Raw genomic sequence first — 8,389 nt, forward strand, 5'->3', positions numbered from 1 at the left:
CTTGTTAAAGAAATTAAAAAATCGGTGATCTTGAACTTGAGCAACAATCTGTGGGAGATCGTATCATTGCGCCATTCTCTTATCGCGAATAACGTATCAACATTCCGATTTCGCTAAATCATCGTTGTGATTTCCTTCGTAAAGAAATTCTTCCTTTCACAGCCCAGTTTCACAAAAACAAGCGAAATAAAAAAAAAAAAAAAAAAAATTGTACATCAAGTAAATGCGTGTGTTACTTATACTTTTTTCCTTCAAAATTGCCGATTTTTTTCATCGTTTCTCTTACTCTTTCGGTCAAATTATTTTAAAATTACAAAATTTTATTTCGTTTCTTCTCTACTCGCAATTAACCGTGCATACTGTTTTACGTCTGTTATCCCCGCAAGGTGCCATAAATTATGCCCTTGTTAATTTTATATATTCACGTGATGCAAACTTGACCTAAATTTCTGCTCAATTCTATACATCCCGAGCGTATTCGGCAAGGGAAGAAATTACATCATGTGAACTGAGTTGATGTACAGCGAATTGGATATTTTTAAACCGTCGTATAATCTAGGTTTAAAATTTTTCACGAGAGGTTTTCACTGTGATATTTCTTTACATACATTGGACGAGCTTGACGAGGGGAAGAAAAAAACTTCTCTCTATCACTGTGAATGAATTATGAATTGTTGTATAATTTTACAAGGAGGTGTAAAATTATTCGAGGTGCATTGCCGTGTTGCAAATTCAACTGGCGTTGGCTTTTGGCCACGAAGAACGAAGAGCAACGCGATGGACAAAAATAAACGATCCAATGAGTATTCGAAATCAGGTTGGTGAGAACAATTCTAGCCGAGACAAGTCGAAACGATTCTTTCGATGCTCTCGTCACGAGCCGCTGGCAGTGAAGTGCGATGAAGGAAAATCCAGCGATAATTTTGCGGTTTAATTGCAGAACAACAAACTTGAGTCTCGTTAAATTCGTGTGAATCGTATCGTATAATTTTCGAATCTGTCGCATAAACATTATAGCCGTGAATTCAAGGCGCTTTTTTATTTCTTCAAACATTTTTCTGCTATCCGAATACAAGATTTATTTCACACGTTGAACAAGGAGATATTATTTCTGTTGAACACAAGAAAGGATGACAATAACACAACACTACGAAAAGCTCGTAGCGGGAAACTTACACCGCGTAAAAGAAACTTCGAGCTGTGGATCGAAAACAGAAATAAATTAAAGAATTGCCGATCGTAAAATTGATCGCACAAATTCATCAAAGTCTGATTAGTCTTATGAAATCACTCAATGCCGCTGATAAGTGGTTTCCTAAGAACCATTCAACGATATCATGTCAAGCAAGCAACGTAACTTGTTTCTTTCGCTTGCAGAACGCATTTGTTACTTGATAAACGTGATAAACAATTTCGATAGAACGATTAAAATTATTTCGATTGAAATGAAATTCAAGTTGTTACTGAAACGGTATCGTTGAAAAAAAAAATCTTAACCAAAACTTGGAAGTTCGGTCAGAATTATGAGGGTATAAAAACAGTAGATAAAAGTTTTTCTTCCTGAGTTTGTCGCGCTGAATAAAATCCGTACGCTCGTAATTTTCGTCATTGAAACTAATCCCTGACCAAAGAAAAATTTTAAACGTCACCACAGCGACTTATTTCACAGTTCTTATCAACAAGACGCTCGAATGTATTTACCCTGTGACTAACTTAACTCTGATCGAAATTACAGCGTCATCGCTTATATTAAGATAAAATAGTTCACGCTAAAGAAAATGAATCTTCAATCAAACGAATGGTATTTTTTTTTTTTTATTTCATTTCCCAAGCTATGGATATTCCATTATTTCAAAGAAGTGCTTCTTATTTGTCGAAAAGAAAATTGTATTATTCGAATAAAAGAAACTTTCTGATATGCTTATATTTGGTTTAATTATTAACCTGGTTATATTGATGCTTAAAAGTAAGAAGAAAAAAAGAAACAAACAACTGGTGCAACAAGCAAAGCGTAACTGCAAGTAAATCCGATATGAATACATATTAGCTATGAAATTAATCGACCCAATTTTCTCACTAAGACTGTAAATAAATTTAAAAAAAAACAGTCCCTTCTTACACGAATGACACATTAGGCACGAATAACGTCGCTTTGGGTGAGTTGGTTGAATATGTAAAAGGTAAGCCAATAACCGTTTGTTTGAGAAGAAGAAATATTTACTCAGAGAAAACGAACGTTTATCACGAGTATTTAATAGCCTTAAACGAACGATCTGTTTATCCTAATTCTACAGATAATTCGAATTACGAATTTGCGTAAACTGACGACGAGTAAATGATCTATGGCACTTAAACGCTTGAGCACACTCGAAGTCAAATACATTAACACGTAATTATTTTATACACATTCTCTTCCGGAAAAAATTTCTAATCCTACATATTACGAAAATGAGAAAGTGATACTGTGTAATTTAGAAATAGGTCATCGACTTGGACGAATTCAACGCGTCCTGAAACAAGAAGAAGGAAATTAATCCATGGTAGATGAGAATTAATCATCGAACAAACACCCCTGCGCACATATACTTATCACAAATTTATACTTAAGCTAATCGTTTCTTTCGAATTTGTTTTATGACACGCATTAGCTTGTTTTCAATACTTATTCTCAGATATTTCGCAAAGCTATACCTATGCACAGAAGGAAAATCCAGGCCACTTCACATCGCTGTAGATTCTAATGAACGTAATTATTTCGGATACAACAGTCAAAGTAAGAAATGAATCTTCCGGTCTGCCGAAACTCGCTTCGAGTTTATTGGTTATCAGCAACCGATAATGGCCACGCGGAAAAGACGATTCGTCATTTTTCTACAGAACTACTCGGCTTCCAAAATATTACGAGGTAATCGTTGGTTCGATTCGAACTGTCAGATTTTTGTTTTATTCTTCGGTAACAATTAAATTGTACGTATGCCGCAGAAGTCTTGGCGCAATCTGACACAGACTTTGATTCTAAAAGCTGCGGAGTGGAATAAAGATCGATAGAAGGCGTCTTCCGATACTTCGGATCGCAATCATTCAGTTATTCTTTGCATGCAATAATCGTTTACTCATTTTTACACGAGTATCATCAGCAGCTTATGAACGTTGACCTAAAACGATTATACAGAAGCGTCGAGACTCGTCTTGAAAGTAAGTTCACTCGAAAAATGTAATCGCAAAAGTGATATTGAATCACGTAAATTCCCAAACAGTTGGAGTTTCTTAATACCGCGGGCTCCTTTACGAGTAAATAAACTAGAAACATCATCGTATTTACAGATTGGAATTCTTCTTCGATTTTCCTCGTACACTGAGAAAGGTTTCAATTGTTACAGTAACTAGGAAAGTTGAGTAAAACAGGTATCGTTAAAAAAACTGTTTGAATATTGTTGGAATTACGAAAAACGAGGTACGCTTAACGATTTTGCGCTATCGCCGATCCTTTTTTCGTAATTGCGACGCAAAATCAGTTTGTGAGGTTTACTCCACTTTTTAAGTTAAACAAGGCTTTAACGTCAATTTATTGTTGCATAAGTAATAAATTTTCACAACAGTTACGAGAAAATATAGCAACAGTGATCGTAATGAAAAAGAATAGTAACGGATACCAGACTAATTTTCATTTTCTACCTAGAACTATATTTTTCGATTGTGGTAAAAAATGAAAATAGTTCAGGACTGACCGGTAACTGGAACTAAAAATTTCTCTCGGTGTACATAAATAGCCTATTAACGTTAGACAAGATGTTGAACATTTAAGTAATATTTACAAACCGCTAATCTCCGCCCACACAACACATATTGTTTAGCCTTAACTAGACACATAAAATTATTGTCCCCATAGCACAGTTTTTCTACATAATTTTTTCACATAATATTTTTCTGTTATTCTGTATAATTGTTTATACTAGGTTCACCTTCACTCTGGATCATATTTGTTTCTCCCATCAGTCGCTATTCACTAGTTGACCCAATCGGTTCAACTAAAAATAATTTTTGTTAGACATGGAGAACATAGTCATAAAGATCCCAGCTCCACTTCTTGGACATTGTGCGAACCAATTTTACTGCTAAAAAGACCTTCTTTAAAACCTTTTAATACAATGACATATAGACTGTGAAGAAACATAGTTTTCTAATCTTTTTAATCAATGACTTCCAACTCGTAACTCCTACATGTAAAACAACCAGAAGAGTGACAATGACTACCGTTACTCAAAGAACATTGTCTCCACAAATTGTAAATTATGAATTCGACTGCATATTAGTCCGCTTACTATATTTAAAAAAAAAAAGGTAAATAACACTCTTAAGCCTATCTTTTTTTCAATTAATCAAAATGTACTCACTAACCAATAATATATAATAGCCCTAAGAGTATTACACCTACAACATTTAATGTCTGATTGTACTTCTGTTATAAAAAATATTTGTTGTTCTTGACAGTTTAATAAATAAATCGTTCTGAGGAGGGCCCATATCCGGGCCGAAACGTTAACTAAAAATACGTTTACATAATTGACCGATCACCAAGATTAAATAACAGATAAATAGCCTATTAACGATAATCGATCTTATCAAGCCTCCTCGCTAAGATCATCTTTGCACCGGAGTGTGTGCAGATATTCTTTGCCAATGACTCATAAAGTCACGCGTTTTCATGGTCGTGGTCACACGATGACCGTTCCTCGGTACGCGAGCACTAATCAATTCTCATGCGGACTTGGTAAGACATCCTTTACCACTCACTTTCAAAGCTACGTTTCTCGTGCGTATTTTGCATGCCTGAGAATCGTGCCGATTAACGCTAGTGCGAATGAATTCTCATACGTGACGATCGGAATACGCGTATTCGCGACACGTCACGTTAGCATAGATTTGTACACGTTGCGACACTCCCTTTGTTTCATTTTCGATCTTCGATTGCACCAACTTGCAACATGTGTCGCCTGTTTAAACGAGGACAAGAGTAGCTCCGAATCTTAGCCACGCTTTGCGAATTTATCACCGTGTACAGTGGATGTAATTTGTCGCGGAACTTCGTCTTGAGCGATATTTAAAACTTGTTTATTCGCTCTTTATGCGGGCTATAAAACGAGCCACGGTTACGATAAGAAGACGATAAGAGACTGACGCCTGCACTCATCGTGACATTCCTTACGAGGAACTGATAATCGAATAGTTTGCGGAATGAATGAGGATAAAAACTTATCTGAGCACCTTTGACTGAAGACGGTTGTTATGTTGCAAATAAAGTTGCGGTTGAAATTTTGTTGAAATTAAAAACAAAGAAACTAGAACGCTTTTTCGGCCAAACTTTTTTTCAAAATTACCAATCAAACCCTTTGAAAAACGGAGGTTCGAAATTGCTTGGCTTAAGAATATGGAGAAACGATTAATTGAGGCAACTTAAATTTTTATAGGACTAAAACTGTAAACGGTGGAAAATTTTATTTATTTATAAAAATTGTTTCTCGAATTCTTCACTGTGCCGCAATAAATTCCTCTGAGTGACTAGTTGCTCGCAATCATAATATTACGCATCGATCGTGTAAGAGTCGGTTTCTCTGTTCGAAGATAAGCGGAACAGCGCCGCATTGTCAATGAGATGTAGATTAACTCTTAGCAAAAATCATACGTTAATGGATAAATGACAAAGCCAACTTGCTGATCTGAGATCGTTATCGTCATCCGTAACATCTGTCTGTAATTAACTATCGAAAATTTTTACAAATCTCATGGACATACAGTTATCACCTGCGATGAGTGTAACACGTGTCATTGCATCGATAATTCATCTAACAAACGATATAAATAGCTACAAGGTCACGTAATTAAATCTCGGAAAAAAAACCGTACAACAATTAATTGTGTTTAATGTTTCAACGTCGGCAGCGTGAATTTAAGAATTAAATCAATTATAGTTTCATCTTCACATAAAGAGATATATTTATGGGATGGATTTGTTTCTTTGATGATCTTCTTGTCACCGAAGAAGAAAATATATATATATATATATATACATGTGAGGCGTATCGCAAAAGTAAAATCACTTGGGCAAATGAGGTCTTAATGAGATAATGAGGCAAACGTGAAAATAATGAAAAGAAGCAGAATATACTTGAAAAACACAAAGCGCAATATATATATATACATATATATATATTTTATATAATTGCAAACAATTGACGATGAGTAGCGAAGAGATGAGTGGTGTACTATGAATATTGATTACATTACGTACGCAATACTTAAATATAGTTAGCAGAGGGATAAATATACAATTTGTATATTTAGATCGTACGTGTGCTGAGAGTAAAAGACTAGTGCGAAATACGTGTTAAGAAAAACAAGTGAAGAATACACGGAAGGAACGTCAGTTTACTTTGGAAAGCTAAAAACAAAGATGCAGGGAAATCTCGATGAAACGGAGCAAAGGAAACTCGGACGACGAGTGGCTTGCCGGATGAACGAAAAGCATAATACTTACGTAAATCTTACTCGATTTGAGAAAAACTTATCAGCACGTTGTTACGTATGATCACATTAGTTGGCTACTTTTGAACTTATGAAAGATACAGAGGATACATAATAAACTGTTAAGCTACGGGTAAATAATCTCGTCGTTTGTTAAAAGAGTGAAACGTAGGAATGTATGAAGTATAAATATTTTGTACACATGTACAGATATCAAAGTGAGCTTTTAGAACGTTAATTCTCGCAAACGATAATGCAGATAATTGTCGAACCGTTGTTAGTTGAAAAATATACTCTGCGATAAAAATATTTTGCATGAAATAACGCTGGAGAATTGCATATTCGGTAGAACCGCGGGAAATGTGTGTATATTTTTTTTTTTTCAAGAGATATTTTTGTCAGACAAATTCAAAGGCTGGTGCATAATGAACAAGGCTACTTTTGAGTCAATTGCAATTTCATTTCGGCTAAACGATCATTTTCGAACCTTTTAGTAGGTACGACACGAAGTGATGTCAAAAGTTATTTGAATGTTTCTTTGCAAACGACTGAATCCTAACAATTAAAAAATTGTTTAAAAATTGGTTGTGTTCACGACGAACTACGTTTCAAGAAAAGTTCTCTTTAGTTCTTATTCCCTCAAATGTTAGCGTTTGATAGAAAAAAAGATCCTTCCTAAAGATGAGGTATTTAGCTCTAGTTTAGCAGGTCGCGCTTAAAATTTTTATTTTCCATTCATTTAACATGGGAATCTTTCACTTTCGTTGGAAGTCAAAATACTCGTAAGCTATTCGACATTTTTTAAATCCATGCATTGATACGTGAAGCTGAATTTTCAAGATTTCCAAACCTCTACGAAAAAAAAGCATGGTTATTATCATTAGAACACTATCGGTTAAACTAGAGCTAAAAAGCTCATAATTTTTTTATAAAACACTAACATTTGAGGGGGTAAGTGGTAGAAAAAACTTCTTTTTTTTTACCACCCTCATAAAAAAAAAAAAACAATACGAATCTGCACTACGGTTCATTCTCAAAGAGAGGAGGATTTAAAACTCGCCTCATTTTATCCGTGTACGTAATATTAATCTCATTTTTGTAATAAGCTTATTTTATATAGACTTATTTTTTCATACTGTTGAATTTAACTTGAAATTTTCATAGACTTTAAATCATATCGATTTCATTGAAAAATGTTATCTATTAGTTTCTAGGCACCATTTTCAATAACAGGAGTGCCTCATAAATTTGTTATCGCAAAGAACCTTGGATTGAAAAAAAATCCTAAAATCACCCAGGAAGCACGTTTTGTATTTCAAAAATGGAAAAATAGTTTGTATAGGCGTATAGGTAATAGGCGTTTAATCGGAAACTATACAAAAATGCGTTTAATCCGACTTACTGACAATCATAAGTTATTTGCGTTACTGAAAAATCTACAAACTGGCGTAATTAGGCTAAAAATATCAATTTTACTTTTGATCGGAACCATTCCATGGTTCCCTCGCATCAATCGAAATTCATAGTAATTTTAATACAACATCACCTTATGACATGAGCTACGGTCATCAAATGAGTTGTTGCAATTAATGATTGAAACACTACACTGAATATTCAGTTGCTTGTACCTAGCTGCGATTTTTCCAACTCAATATTCAGTTCCGTTATAACTGAGATTATTTTGAACCAAAAGAATATAAGCTTGCATTAATCAAACATTTGCTGGATCAAAAAGTATGATATTCAGATTAACAAAATTATTTTCATGTCAACTGAATGATACAGGTCGTTCAACTTAATATTTCTTTGACTTCACTTGCTCGTGCTCGTATTAAACAATAATTTAATTAATTAAAAGTATCGTTCA

This window comes from Neodiprion pinetum, chromosome 2 (assembly GCF_021155775.2).
Source record: "Neodiprion pinetum isolate iyNeoPine1 chromosome 2, iyNeoPine1.2, whole genome shotgun sequence".
Lineage (NCBI taxonomy): Eukaryota > Metazoa > Arthropoda > Insecta > Hymenoptera > Diprionidae > Neodiprion > Neodiprion pinetum.